This window comes from Papaver somniferum, chromosome 1, assembly GCF_003573695.1.
Source record: "Papaver somniferum cultivar HN1 chromosome 1, ASM357369v1, whole genome shotgun sequence".
Taxonomy (NCBI): Eukaryota; Viridiplantae; Streptophyta; class Magnoliopsida; order Ranunculales; family Papaveraceae; genus Papaver; species Papaver somniferum.
In genome coordinates this window covers 105,696,978-105,713,027 of record NC_039358.1, presented here as the reverse complement: position 1 = coordinate 105,713,027, position 16,050 = coordinate 105,696,978, and the positions used below count along the sequence as shown (strand labels likewise).

At 36.9% G+C, this 16,050-nt stretch overlaps 1 long non-coding RNA gene across 7 annotated transcripts; it reads right to left on the bottom strand.

Moving 5' to 3' along the window:
- Positions 1–8,308: 8,308 nt before the first annotated feature.
- On the bottom strand, positions 8,309–10,872 carry LOC113331739. Of its 7 annotated transcripts, none has more exons than XR_003351134.1 (7): positions 10,671–10,872; positions 10,494–10,550; positions 10,245–10,390; positions 10,013–10,148; positions 9,004–9,130; positions 8,848–8,922; positions 8,309–8,727 (listed from the first exon to the last, which is right to left on the bottom strand). It is a non-coding gene; the product is annotated as an uncharacterized LOC113331739 (long non-coding RNA). The 7 variants fall into 7 exon arrangements; XR_003351138.1 differs by having other exon boundaries at positions 10,499–10,550; XR_003351161.1 differs by lacking the exon at positions 9,004–9,130.
- Positions 10,873–16,050: the final 5,178 nt, after the last annotated feature.

Below are 16,050 nucleotides of genomic sequence, written 5' to 3'. Positions count from 1 at the left end.
ACATTTCAATCACTGAAACATTCTTCTATAATGTTATAATAGTCGTTAGACATAAACAATCGACTTTCGTCACGGGTTAAGATGAAAAGTGGTTAAAGCGAAAGCTCACCAACACATATTTCGAGAAAAAGTTAGGCGAGTAAACTCGGATCGAAATAGCAAATGTGTATGTATGAAAACTATCACAGTTATACGATTTTTGTCTCAAGAGTAGGAGATCGAGTAGATAGACTTTTGAGTGACAGATGAGTTCAAGTCTCCACATACCTTTTGGTCGGATGAAGTTCCACTGGTTCCTTGAGTAGTTCTTCGTCTTCGTAAGATAATCGCCATGGAGTCTGGAGCTCAACTATTGCTAACTATCCTAGACCGAGACTTAGTCATAAGTATACTAGAAATCAATACATATAGTTTTGATCACTAACATTGACAAACATGCTTGAGATAGCAACGCATGCGAGTTCGACCGAGCAATGCTCTAACAGGAAGTAATAATGTTTTTATACCTTGGAATTGAAGTTGTTTCTCATGAAGTTGTTGAAGCCGTTCATTTAAAACCATTTTCAATACCAACCAACCTGAAGAAACACCAACGTATAACGATCAGAAACCCTAATACCTAAATCTAAAAATCAAAAATAGAAATAAATAAAACCCTTAGTCTCTCCACTATAGCAAACGAATCTCGCGAAATAGAAAAATCTCTCTAAGAACCTTAGATTTCTTCATACTGATTCGGTTAAGAGGAACCTCAAAACTATAAGTCTACGAATTTGATAGATCCATTTGAAGAATAAGAGTAAGAAAAACCAAATACTGACTCACAATTGTTATGATTGAGGAAAAAAATCAACTGAAACATAAAGAGCGATTAAGTTGCAAGAGAGAATTGAAGGAAGGAGGCCGAAGGAGTGCAGACCGATGAGATAGATAGAGAGAGAGAGAGAGAGCGAGAGAGAGAGAGAGAGAGAGAGAGGATTATAGAAGTTGCTCTCTCACGGACGTTTTTGAACTCTAATTAGAAGCTATTAGGTAGCTCTGCATTTTTACAAAAAATGCCCTCTAAGAAAATTGTTGCGTCAGAAACAAGTTTTAATAAAATGAATGTGACTCACAGCACCTAGAGTAACGTCAACCCATCAACAGTGGTTTTGGTGAAGCCCAGAAAGTGGTTAAGAGTACATTTTCCGCTAGTGGTTGCATTATTCACTAATGCGAAGCCTGCTGAGTACCTATTTTATGTTGTGTTCCCAGCTGAACTCTTAATACTGACATGACATGATGATTAGTGATTCATTCTTAGCTGAGTAACATGAATCTCCCGAAGTGTCTGAATTAAGATATGCATGAATGTACTTGATTAGAAGCGGGGGATGTGTCAATGAAACCAGCGCAACGCTACTCGTAAGAGTGAAAAAATAGTAATTTTGCTAATATACAAAATTTACTTAAATTGATTAATTTTGTGTCAATACACAAAATTCAATTTTTTGACCTAATTTTTTGTCGACTCAAAAAATTGGATTTTTGCCATAAAAACGAAGCATGCACGATATCTTGATTCCTATTGGTCGAGACTAAACCTAGGCAAGTTAGGAAATTGGCTCATTATAGTGCTAGTAGGAATAAAATACTAAAAATAAACAAAAGGGGAACCGTGAATGATCAAGTCAGTCACGGATGGAGCACGGCCTTGGCCGGTCGGTTTAACTCTAGATGGCGCCTCCTACGGCCGACATGCCCTGCTCCTGGCCTCCACGTGCTCCTCTTTCGTATCGGCCAACCACATCGCTTCTACGCTGCAAGCTCCGCTTTAATTGGGGTTGGTCGAGCAAGCTCCATGATAGCTACATGTGTCCCTTCTATTATTCTGGCCAATCGTATTTTTTATAGCCTACAAGCTCCGCTCCGGCCAATCATATTGCTTATATCCTACATGCTCCGCTCTCACCATCAGATCGCTTTAACTAGGTTGAACGACATCCAAAAGGTCACCCAAGGTTGGCGGAACATATGGGAGCAACTCGTAAAGAATCTGGACATGATATATATATAAAAAGTTTCGTATGGATGTCTAGTATAAGAAACTAAGAAATCACATCAATCGGATTAACGAGCTAAGAGATACATCTTAAAGAATGAGCTAGGTCATGGCTGAAAACTGACAGAATTCCTCCTGAATTCTTCCTAAGTTTTTATTGTTGGGAAGTTTTCACCTCCTAAACGATCTCAAAACCTAATTGTTCTCGCTAGAGAAGATAGGAAATTCTTTTCTGATAATAATGGAGGAGCAGATCACCATAATCCGAGTTCGTATGGGAATTCTACAGCAGTTTTAGTGAAGGGATCTCACATCTGAATTTTCTGACTATGATATTTCACGAATTTCTTCATGTATTAACATAAGTGGAAATTGGATAAATATCCCTCCTTCTATTGGGACTTCACAAATATCCCTAACAGACTTTACAAATATCCCTAGTGGCATAATTGAAATTTTCATTAAAAATTTAATATCAGTAATTCCGTATTTAACCTCCCACATCTTCTTCTTCTTCTTTATTCCTATCTAATAACCCAGAAAATAAATCTCCATCGCCTCCGTCGCTCTCACCACCATCTTCATCATTCCCATCACCACTACCATCTCGATCGCCTCGACCAAAACGAGCAACACCACTCTGATGTGTCTGACGTTGTTATTAACAAATCTATCAAATTGGGAGTGAAGATAACGATGTTTGTTCAGAAAGACTTATCTGTATCAATTGGGAAGGAACGATCAAAATCGTCATCAATAAGTGGATCTGAATAAACAATCATCACAATCGAATTATATGATAAGTTCTATCTCTTATTGTCATTGTAAATAGTAGCCTAATTTTACCAGATCTCATTAAACTCCACATTAAATTCGATTTTAGTTTGGTTTTTTTTGGGTTGATTCGATTTGATTAATTGATAGTAACTCTTGTTTGTTTAATTGATAATTGATTGTTCTGCAACAATGGGTTTTTATTTGATTTTAGGATGTTCTGTTCTGTTTTGTTTTATTTACATGAAACATGTTTGTGTTGTTGGGTATGATTAATGACTATGAAGGCAGTGAGTTTGGTGTTTTGTTTTATTTATGTATTGCTCATTTGTATGATACATATTCTTCGTGCAGGTCATAGGAAACCATTAGAAGCACGTATGTCGTCTATGAAAAAGCAGGGGTACAACAACCACACCCAATATTTCGATTAACAATCTGTATGGACTAACTCTAATATACTTTCAAGAGAATCAACTAGACTCGATCTTAATAAAGTATATCAAAGAGTTATATCTCTCTTTCTCGATTCAATTCTTACTCAAGAAAATAGTAATTTGTGAGTCTAATTGAATACAAGAGAAATCACTTGAACGGTACCAAAAACCAATGTTCAAGTATCAATCAACAACCAAAGGTCGGATTTCCAATTGATTGATTCTAACGCACAACCAGTGATATTTCAATTATATAACAAAATATAATGCGGAATAGAAATAACACAGAGACCAGAATTTTGTTAACGAGAAAACCGCAAATGCATAAAACCCACGGGACCTAGTCCAGATTGAACACACATTGTATTAAGCCGCTACAGACACTATCCTACTACAAACTAACTTCGGTCTGGACTGTAGTTGAACCCCAATCAATCTCACACTGATCCAAGGTACAGTTGCGCTCCTTATGTCTATGATCCCAGCAGGATACTACGCACTTGATTCCCTTGGCTGATCTCACCCACAACTAAGAGTTGCTACGACCCAAAGTCGAAGAATTTAATAAACAAATCTGTATCACACAGAAAAGTCTACAGTAATAGATAAATCTGCCTCCCACGAAATACCTACGAGGTTTGTTCTGTCTTTTGATAAATCAAGGTGAACAGGAACCAATTTATAAACCGGACTTATATTCCTGAAGAACAACCTAGTATTATCAATCATCTCACAATAATCTTAATCGACGCGGCGAAAGAAGATATTGTGGAATCACAAACGATGAGACGAAGATGTTTGTGACTACTTTTATATCTTGCCTATCGGAGATATTAATCTCAAGCCAATCGTTACGATTGTACTCAAAACGATAGAATCAGCAAGAACAGATCACACAACTACGAGAAAGTAGTATCGATCTGGCTTCACAATCCCAATGAAGTCTTTAAGTCGTTAACCTGGTTTACAAGAAGAAACCTAAGGTTAAAGGAGAATCGACTCTGGCTAATACAACTAGTATCACACAGGAGGTGTGGGGATTAGGTTTCCCAGTTGCTAGAGTTCTCCCTTATATAGTCTTTCAAATCAGGGTTTGCAATCAATGTTAGCTTGGTAACAAAGCATTCAATATACACCGTTAGATGAAAACCTGATTAGATTCAAGCTAATATCTTTCAACCGTTGGATCGAAAACTTATCTTGTTACACACACATGAAATGCACGATTTTAGGTTTGTGTAACCGTACCCAAACATGTACATTTGTTGGTTCAACAATAGTTAACCAAATCGTTAGCCATATGAGCACTTTCATATCAACCATATTCTTCTTCACCATAACTAGTTTAAATGACTCAAATGAACTAGTTAGAGAGTTGTTCAATTGCAAGGAAATCTTATGTAACTACACAAGACATAATCGAAGCAAAAACGATTTGATTTACTCGAATCGGTTCATGAACTTTATAGCCACGATTTGCATTTTGCATTCCTTAGTTAATATAAATATAAGTTCACAAAAATCGTCTTTAGATATAACCAACTTAAGTTCGCAGACTTAGTTTGCGGACTTAAGTTCCCGGCTGGAGTTCTCAAACTCCAGCAGATTTTCTCAGGTCGAGAACTTCCGCCAGTTCGCGGACTGGGTTCGCGGACTGAGTTCGCGATCTGGTTTTGGTTCTCTTGATCAACAAAGTTCGCAAACTTCGGTTCAAGGAAAAAGGACTTATACATATATGCGTTACCACACAATGCTTATATCCATCATTGGTTACATAAACTAAACTCTCATTTCAATCATTGAAACATTCTTAGAGGACGTTATTATATGGGAACATTATCTATATACCCCCACTGTGACACCCATTAAAAAATACCCTTTCCAACTTAATATATACCCCTAAGCTTCTGGAAACCCAAACCCGAATTAGTAGATTACCAAAATAACCTCCTTTAAAACGAACATATCCATTACAAACAATTAATTTCTTCAGCTGGTATTTTCATTTCTCTCTCTCACCCCAGACGAACAACCGAAACAAATCAAAAACAGTCGAAGAAAAACAGATTAAAGCTTCGAAATCAAACACCCAATCGATCAAAAATCAGTAGATCAATACTATTACATGATATAGAAGATCAAATCTGACTGAAACACAACAAAAAAAAAACAGAAAATTAGGTTTCAGAAATCGATTTACTAAGGACCTTCAACAACAACATTTTGGAAAGACCAAATCGAAGGTAACAACGATGTTGTGTCTCAATTCAATTTACATTTCATTTGATTTTTTAGTTTTTCGTATATGATTTATCTTCAAAAAATTGTTCGTGGATTTCCATTCATACTGCTTATGTTGATGTTAAAGAAATCAAATGCTTCTGGTGGTATTACGAAATCAGTAAAGGTAACGAATAGGTTTACTCATTTTTCTTCAATTCCATGATTATTTTGTTTCATTTTTTCGGTTTTAATTCGTTTCGTGTGCTGAATTGGTAGCATACTTTGAAGTTTATAATATCAGTTGTAACACAATTGCAGATACTATAGGTTAATTGGTAGTTAGGTTACGACTGATAAAGTGATGTTGATGTTTATGGGTAATTAGGTTGCTTGTTCCAATTTTTGAAGGAATGTTGAACAACCTGTACTAATTGCCTCTAGACTTGGAAACAACTTGATCTAGTTGTTCCCAGTTTTGGAGATAATTTGTGCTAGTTGGGCACAGTTCTGAATACAAGTTGTGCTAATTTTTATAACTTAAGAAAACTGATTCAGTGCTAACTATTAACTTTGGTCAAAACAGATTAAGAAAACAAGAAGAAAAGCATCAAAAGCGAAGGGGAAAACAAATCGAATCTCTGACTTATATAATAGCTTGATGGATTTTCATAGGGAGCATAGGCTTTCCCTTGCTAACGTGGATAGTGCTACAAGTCTTTATAGGAGATTTCTCTGGAAAGGTAAAATTGTCAGCCAGGAGTCTATTTGTGCATCGGCAGATAACAAGCTAGATAGAGCAACAACAGCAGTTGCTTCTCCAAGTGGCATCGGTCTTTCTAGCACCTCCTACAAGTACCAGCGCAGCTCCTTCATAGGAAAACATATGTGATCCATCCCCCGCCCGTTTGAAAATTGTTCAAATATGTGGGTTTATATCCAATTAATAATAACTTTATAGTCACTTGTTGTCTATCCTGTCTAGTTTATTTATTATCCATTAATTTATATACCGTCCACTGTCCACTTGGTGTCTAACTCTATCCTCTTTAGCAGCATTAGCAGAGGTGAGTACTGAAGCAGGGACCGGTCAAGCACAAGAAAGTATTCAAGAATGTGGTTGATAACCATTTCAGGGATTTAGTGGTTCAGCTTTGCAGGTTGAAAATCTACTAACATGCGAGAAAGATGACAAAAAAAAGTTGGTTGGTAATAAGTACTTCTTTGTCATGGGAGGATGCTACAGTTCTTAAGCCGGATATGATGGATTCATGATAGGGAGTCGCATGTTATTTCTAATATATGGTATTTTTTCATGTTTATGTAATTTTACCTTTCTTATAGATGATAGATTCATGACGTTGGTCCCTTGAACTCTTGTTCTTCAGCAATCCAGTGTTACGCTTGATGTTATTTTTATCTTCTTTTGTTTTTGTTTTGTTGAGCATCAAACCCGGGTTCTTGACAGCAGGTGGCAGTAAGAGTTTGGGTTATTTTAGTTGAATATTCTTGGAAACTTATGATGAGTACTGGTGTTACCAACTTTTTACCTAAATAAAAGATAGTATTGTTGTAAATGTCTGCAGAGTTTTCTTTTGAATGCATTTTATCATTTCGTATCTAGAAATGGAGTCAACTAGTATAAATTGTATCCAAAATCTAAAGTGCAGGAACCTAGCTGGCTCCAAAAGTGAAGTCAACTTGCGAGTCGACTAGCGAGAATGTGGAGGCAACTTGCACAAGTTGTTTCCAGACATGGACCCAACTTGCTCGAATTGCCTCAGAAATGGACCCAACTCGTAGAAGTTGTCTCCAGATAAAGTGTTTTGAGGCCATACAAATTAACAAAATAGGTATACCATCATGAACACCGACATAATACACATCATTTACAGAGTGAAAAATAGCGTCAGTACAATCGCTTAATGCAATTCACTCGGGGCTACGAGCCTTCATGTGAAGTATAATCAAAGCAACTAGCCACAGCTGTCTCCAAATCTGGAAGCAACTAACAAAAGTTGTCTCCAAATCTGAAGTCAACTTGTTCAAGTTGTCTCCAAATACGAAGACAACTAGCACGAGTTGTCTCCAAAAAGAAAAAAACACACACGAATGAGTGAACCTGGTGTGAGTGGAACACACATCCTCTGACACGAAGTCAGTCATGCTACCATTGCACCATAGGTTCGTAACAACTACTCTAAGATGTATGTATAAAAAATAATTTCACATGCTTCTCAAAAAAATGGGGCCACAACTACTCTAAGATGTATGTATAAAAATAATTTCACATGCTTCTCAAAAAAATGGGGCCAACTAGCTCAAGTTGCCTTCGATTCCGGAATCAACTAGCTCAAGTTGCCTCCAAATCTGGAAACAACTAGCTCAAGTTATTTCCAAAAGTGAAAGCAACTTCTTCTAGTTGCCCCCAAAATCTGGAGTCCAAGAATGAAATGGAGCAACTTTCGGTGTTTCTGCAGTTCAATATCACACTATTCAAGCAAATGAAATTTACTGAATCGATAATTGAATCTCAGATTAAACAACTTAAAATGATTCTATAACAGATTAGTGACACTTGAAAAGGAAATCAACATAAAATAAAATGGCTACCTTGCCTCTCATGAACAAGCATTCGCCTGTTCAAAATTAAAAGCACTATTAATAATTCGTAAGATATGACCACTTTATCAAAACATTTGGTTATAGAGTCCCTGATAAAAAAAGCCTTTTAGGTTAACAATCTTATGATTATAGTATTATTCCCTAGCAAAGTCACAATGTAAATATGCGTCTCCAAGATAACTGACCCATGGTACTAAGGGATTGATATATAGTGGAAACTGGAAGAGGTACAAGCCCCAGCATACCACTGCCTGGTACACTGTCTTTGGTTATACAAGATAACAGATAGAACTGTAATGATTCAGGTGATTTTTATAACAAGTCTTGTCACTACAGCAACACTAAGGTGCACATCACACCATCCCTTGCATGTAGTTTACATCCTAGATATTATGAATTCACACACCATCCCAATAGTAGGGAGTACGTCGAATGAATTTAAGTTTATGAATGTTGCATCATTTTTTTATTCTTTTATAACAAACACAGTGGCTTTACCCACCTATAAGTGCAGTAAACCAAGTTTTTGTAGTCCTAATGTAAACGAAAAGATTGTGGAGTGAAGGATTCTGACCATGGCTGAATCCTGAATGGTAAGCTACTCCGAACTCCCCAAAATTCTGCACCAATCTGATTTGAAGATAAGAAAAAAAAACAAAGTAAGCATAATATCAATTTAATGCGCGCCACCGAAATTAAGTGTGTAATGAATTGCGACACCAGCAATGTCTAGCAGTATAAAAAGATCACCTGCAACAAGAAATCCCTGCATAAGTACTTTAGGTGACAACACTGTGGTCTTCTCGCCAAGGGTAGCAGAAGTGACTGTCACAAACCCACGAAATTACAGATACAGAATTAAAAATGCAACACAAATTATGAAATTAATATAAATTAGCTACTTACAGCACCCCACATGCGACCAGCACATACAGTTAAAAGTAACGACTTGTTTTTTGCAGGCTACAGATGTATGTCTACATGTATCATAAGATGGCAATTATATAACAAGATATTATCCCAACCATTGCCCCTGCCAGACCAAAACCTTCACCACATCAGATGTATGTGTGTATGTGTAATGAGACGAAGTTGACACTGTAAAAGAACAAAAAACACATCTGCTAACTATTTTTTGTCTCAAGCAAAAGCGATTAAAATGAGACAATTGCATGGGAATTCCCAGTGGAATACAAGAACAAGCTTCTCAAAAAAAAAGGAGCCAACTATCTCAGGTTTCCTCCGAATCTGAAATCAACTAGCTAAAGTTGCCTCCAAACTGGAACCAACTAGCTCAAGTTGCCTCCAAAAGTGAAAGCAACTTTCTCAAGTTGTCCCCAGTAACTTTCAACCAACACTTCCACAACCCAGTAACTTTCAGCCATCGAATATGAAAGAACAATAGTAGAAAGGTTACCTTGTTCATTGGAAATCGAACCTAAAATTATATCGATAAGTTCTGCACCGCATACAATATGGAAGAACAATAATAGACGAAGTTGACACTGTAAAATTCACTATAATATGGAACATAAGATCTCTAAAATTGACCGGAAGTAATTAGATAAAACAGAATATCTCCAGAATTGCATGGTTTCAGATTTTCAGGAACTGGCAGAGATAACTCTGAACCCTCAGATTCATCTTTTTAACCTTAAAAACAACATAATGGTTGTTTAAAAGCAACACAATTGTTGTCAGACGTAAGTGACAAGTCAATTCTTAAGACACATTATTCAGCACACAAATTTCATCACAACTCAACTTGCAGCTAAAATTAGCAGACTTTTTCATAAGTAGGAAGAACGGAAAGTCATTTCGCCACGGTTCATATGTAACTACTAACTACGCAAGACTAAAAAAAACCACAGAATGCTGCTGTTGGGATGTAGCACATATATAAATACGAAACTACCTTTGTTCTATCTGTTTGCTTTACATATTCATTATCCCCCAAAATTGTCCTACGTCTGGTTTCAAAATGACCCATCTGTAAGCTTTTCATCCTCCTAATTTCATCTACACTTATGAAATCCTCCAATTTATATTCCCTGCAGCAGATTGAACCTTAAAATGTTACCAAAACACACACACACAACAAAAAAGAAGAACTTCGTATGTAACTGTACCATCAAAGATCAACTTACACTCCACACCAACTTAAAATCAAAAAATCTTCAACTCAAGTTCCCCCAAAAAACAGTAATTATTATTCACTGCTTGCATATGCATTGTTGATATCCCAATACTTTGTTCTAAAAGCCACCACCATCACCTCTCCTGCACCAAAATCCTGCAATATACACGCAACAAAATTCAATAAAAATGAGAAACCCCCAAAATTCGTAATCACAATCAAACCACCATTATTGTACTGTCAATTTCATCATTCCAACCTTACCACCACCACCACCAAATATCATATTACAACACCACCAACACCAGAAATGCGACTTCCCCACCACCACAACCACCATAATAAAAATCAAGCAAAAAAAAACCATTAATTTCTACTTTTATGAGTCAATACAGATGAGAATAACGAATTGAAGCAAAAGAATATGATAAATTACCTGAATCAATCATCGATCTGAAGAAAAATGAAACCTAAAAGGGTTTGAAAATGGAATTATGCACACTTCAGTTGAAAATCGAAGTGAATCCAACTTTTCTGATGCTCGTGATTGGTTTATGGAGATTAATTTCTCTTTGATTCATTACTAGATTTGAGTTTTGTAGTTAAATCAGGTGAAAATATATCTAAGAAGATGAAGAACAATTGATAACAAGTTAAAATCAAATGTATAAAATATACAAAACTGGTAATAAAAATACAAGGTGTGGTACAAAAACCCCACTCAAATGTTGGGATCCATTAAAACTCCATCGTAAACAAAATTGATACAAAAATCCTAAATTTTTAAAAATTGATACAAAAACCCCAAATTTAAATGTTAGTTTCATCAAATTTTATTTTGGTTTCATCGTAAAATTTGATAAACCAAAATAAAATTTGATGAAACCAACATTTAAATTTGGGGTTTTTGTGTTAATTTTGTTTTGATGGGGTTTTTGTGTTACTTTTGTTTTGATGGGGTTTTTGTGTTACTTTTGTTTTGATGGGCTTTTTGTGGAAGGATGGTGACACCTCTGGGGTTATAACTCGCGGACCGTAAAATATAACAGATCTGTTGGTTATGGTGGCGGAGGTGGTGGTGCTGGTTATGTTGGCTGCGATTGAGATGGTGGTGGTGGGAGAGATGGAGCATTTTTCTTAGATTTGTAAACTAAAGAAGAATGGACGATGGTAAAGCCAGGGTTAAAAGAGGAATTATATGATTTATGGTTTTATCAAAATTTTCAATTATGTCATCAAGGGTATTAATAAAGACACTTAAAGGGTATTTGTGAAGGATCCATGGATAGTAAGGGTATTTATAACATTCCCACTTATTATATAGTTGTTATTCACAAACTATTTTTCGTCAAAGTAAGCAATTTTCAAAGTGATTGAAACATAACATGACTTTCGTCACTAGGTAAAGATGAACTTGGCCAAAGCAAAAGCTTACCAACACACATTTCGAGAATATAGATAGGCGAGACAAACTCGGCTCGAAATAGCAAATGTGTATAATCAAAGTCTATATAGCAAAACGACTTTTGTCTCAAAGATATGAGATAGAGTCGATAGACTTTTGAGTGATAGATAAATCCAAGTCTCCACATACCTTTTAGTCGATGAAGTTCCACCAGTTCCTTGAGTAGTTCTTCGTCTTGTATGATGATTTCCATGGAGTTCTTGAGCTCAACTACACTTTCTATCCTACTCCGAGACTTAGCTATAGTAGACTAGAAATCAAGACTTATAGTTTTGCTCATTAACATTGACAAACATGTTTGAGATAGCAACGCATGCGAGTTCGACCGAGCAATGCTCTAACAATCTCCCCTTTTGTCAATTTTAGTGACAAAACTATCAATACATATGGAATGCAAAAATAAATGAATTAACTTTTGTACCTCCTATTCCACATGCCTAATCTTCAACATTACTCGAAATCTTCGTCACTTCCAAGTACTCCAATGATCCCAAAGGTTGTAAGTTCAACATCATCGTTGTTGAAAATCCGTAGCTATAACAATGAGAAAACAAGAGTTCTCAATCATTGTTATACAGTGTCATAGTATCATTATATGGTATCAAAGTTCAATTGTATCACAACTTCGACAACAGTACTATGATGATATGTATCACTCCCCCTTAGTCAATACTCCATCTCACATGGAAACCACTCCCCCTTACATAATGATCCGAAAACCATATGTAATTGTAGCGTGAACTACATATTAATTATCCCCCTTTTTGTCGATAAAATTGGTAAAGGTACGAAAACGGGATCCTAATGGAATTTCCAAAAGAGACATTTCTTGACCAAAAGAAAGCACATATCATCTTATTTGGATGCAATCATATAGACGAAGCTAAATGCATTCATCAAGGAGTTTATAAAGATACAAGATAACCCTATAATATTCCATAGCCGCACTCCCCACAAAGATTTGGCGATTAAGCACAAGTTCAATTAAGAACTCTCCCCCATAAAATGTCATTCCCGAAATAACAACAAGAGCGACCTTAATTTCATAAGAAAAGAAGGATTTCTTTGGACATAACAAATCACATACGAATATGAATTTGAATCCAAATAATATTCACCTAAATTAAACACAAGAAAACCCATGATTAATCTAATCGGAAATGCTCAACATAAGAGAACTTACGGAGCCTCACAGTATATACATAAAATATGGATCAAGGAAGATCAATACTGCGAAATATACAAGGATTCATTCTATTTTTCCATCACTATTTGCACAATGACATACAATAGACATAATCCTCGTAAAAAAAAGTTCATCCTATTTTCTATCAATATTTGCATAATGACATAATAGGCTTCAAACTTTTGTAATGTCAAAAGTTCATTCATTCTTTTATCAATACATGCATATCGACATACGAAAGACTTAACTTTTGACAAGGTATGGGACAATCATAGTTCACGGACGCAAACACACATATCCCATAACAAATTGCAATGTATAAAACCAATAAAGATTAATACTGCAAAAACAATCTTTGCCCTTTGAAGGTAGAATCAATCTTTTTCGCACGGATTTACACCAAGAGTGGTTACCAAAGGCGTATAAAAAGATTTTCTTAACAAAGAAGAACATACAAAGTCATTAAAAACCATGCATCATAGTTCACATAGGATGATTGTGAACATTCAAGAATCCCATAGCAATGCGTACTACTGCCTATTCTTGAACTTCTTTCTTTGTGATTCACCAACATCATTCTTGTAAAACCTACAAATGAGCTTATAAGAGAATTACTCCAAGAATCCAAGTGCCCAAGTCCAACAGAAGTAGAACAAGTGCGACGAAACGGAGCAAATTACTCAAAACAAGATACACGACAAACAACAACCTCAACTCATTCCAATTTAGGATTTCTCATCACCATTTTGAAGAGAATTCAAATAGGAAGATAATTCAAAAAGAATGAGGTCATTCCGAGTTCGGACGAAGAAGTTACAGGAAAAACAAATTTACCGAATATCGATATCAAGTATGCATACGGGTTTGCAACCGAATTTTCATATCCAGGAGCAGTATGCAAACGGGTATGCGTACTTAAACCCCTGGATTTTAATTTTAAATGATGTTATGCATACCTGGTATGTGTACCATGTAGTTCAAACATCCCGAGCTATTATTTTCAAACCTAAACATTTAAGAACCTTAAACACATATCAAGTTAGGTAGAAATGATCTATAAGAAAGGTACATGGATCATTATAAGTTCTCTAAGCAAATAAAAACACAAATCTAGCTCAAGTTTATAGACATACCTTTTTAGAAGAATCCAGTTGAATTCTACAGCCTTACCGAACATAATCTATGCGCCCCAATTTTCGTGTTTCCCTCACCATATACAAAACAGGGCATTCCTTTATGAGGATGCACTTACAACACACTCAAGTTGTGCTGAGGTGAACAATATCTTTCTCACCACAAGTGACTTTTGGATTATCATGAAAGAGATCGCTTTTAAAACCTTTCACATCCAAATCCATCTTTCCAAAGAACTCTTTAAGTTCCAACATCATGGATACTGCCTTCTCCATAGTCATGGAATTTTCTAGGAGATCATTCCTTTTCACACTCAAAGCATCATTGACTTTCTTTGGAACCCACTTATGAGTGCGTTTAGAAACAACCGGAACCTTCTTCCTGTTACTCTCTTCGAGATTTCTCGAAAGAGAATTGGCTTGATTATTCTTTTGCAAGTTAGTCTTTCTCCAATTTGGAGCATCGGATCTTGCCTTCGTATTTACGAAGTTATCCTTTTGATAACCATTACGATTGGGAAAGGGCTTCGTATGACGTTTATAGGAAAATATAGGTCTATCACAGTAATGATTCCTTTGCATAAAGGTTGGACAGTTACAACCTGTAACGTTAAGAGGAGTAGTCTTGACGTATGATCTTGGTTTCACAACTTCTTGTGATTCCCAAACAAGAACATCATGAAGTTTCTCATTCCTTATACGGAAACGACATCTCCTTTCCAGGTGTTGATGGTGGATTTTAGTTCAGGGCTAAAATTGTAAAACCAATTTTAATATGCTGACATCCTGCAAAGGATAAATCCATTTGATAAGTGATGAGCGCAGAAAACCTCTCGCTTTATTTATTTGAACCAATTCGATAAATATACAAAATTCACCTAGAATGGAGCATGTAGCAACAATCCCAAATATTCTGTGAATTTATAACATTATTAATTAATGCATGATTTGCCTAGTATTTCCTGTGTTGTTCTCAGCAGAACTCTCACTATTGGTGCGGCATGATGACTGAGTATTACTCTCAGCAGAGTAACATGAATCTCCAAGTGTCAATAGTGAGGTATGCACGAAATGTCCGTACAGGCTACACCATTCTCTAACAAATAGAATCTCGTATCGGCGTTCTTATATTAGCCCGATCGAGAATATTTAATTCTCTAAGGGAAATCTGGACTGTCCGTATCAGTCTCAGAAACGATCACGGCCACGCAAGTTGACCGCATGATTTAACCATCCTAGACGAACCCTAGCAGGAGCAGGCGATCACCGTGATGACCACCGGCGGGCCCGCTTATGCCTTAGCCGGTCGAACACACGCTATACTCCCAAACGCCAGCCGAACGCCAGCCCTAAAATAGGGTGGCCGTGTTGTTTTGGAAAAGGCTCGAACGAGCGAGACTGATCAGGTCAGTCTAAAAATCATCACGACCGTCCAACTTCGCCATCCTAGTTGGATCGTCCCGCGATTGATCAGTGAAGCGCTAATGCACACATTGGCGGATCCGCTCCTCACCTACCCAATCGGCTTTCTCATGGCAATGCCATGGAGCAATGAACGTTTTCTCGAAACATGGCTGGCGTGATGCTTTAAAAGATCGAGGAAATTCCACTTGTGTCTTAAAACGATCACAACCATCCAACTTAGCCAGCATATTTGGATGGCTTAGATCGCGCCTAGGACCATCAGGAAGGTGCACATATGTTCACCGTCAGCCCAACATGTGCCCCACACGGTCGGTCCTCCCAAAGGGGAAGCGTGGCTTGCCAAACCGTTTTGCCAAAGTCACGCATGCGTGACTGTTTAAAAACCCTAATTAGGGTTTGCGGCGATGCATATCTGTCGTAGTTCGATCGCGTCCATCTATCTTCGCCATCCTACACGGAGGGTGTAGATATAGACTCAAGAGGTCCCAAGGATGTCGATGTGATCACCATGGGCCCACCTATGCGTGTGGGCCTAGGCGAACCATGGACGAGCGCTTCGAAACGCACGCCCGAAGGTGGCATGTCACGCGGCTTCCAAATCCTTTGC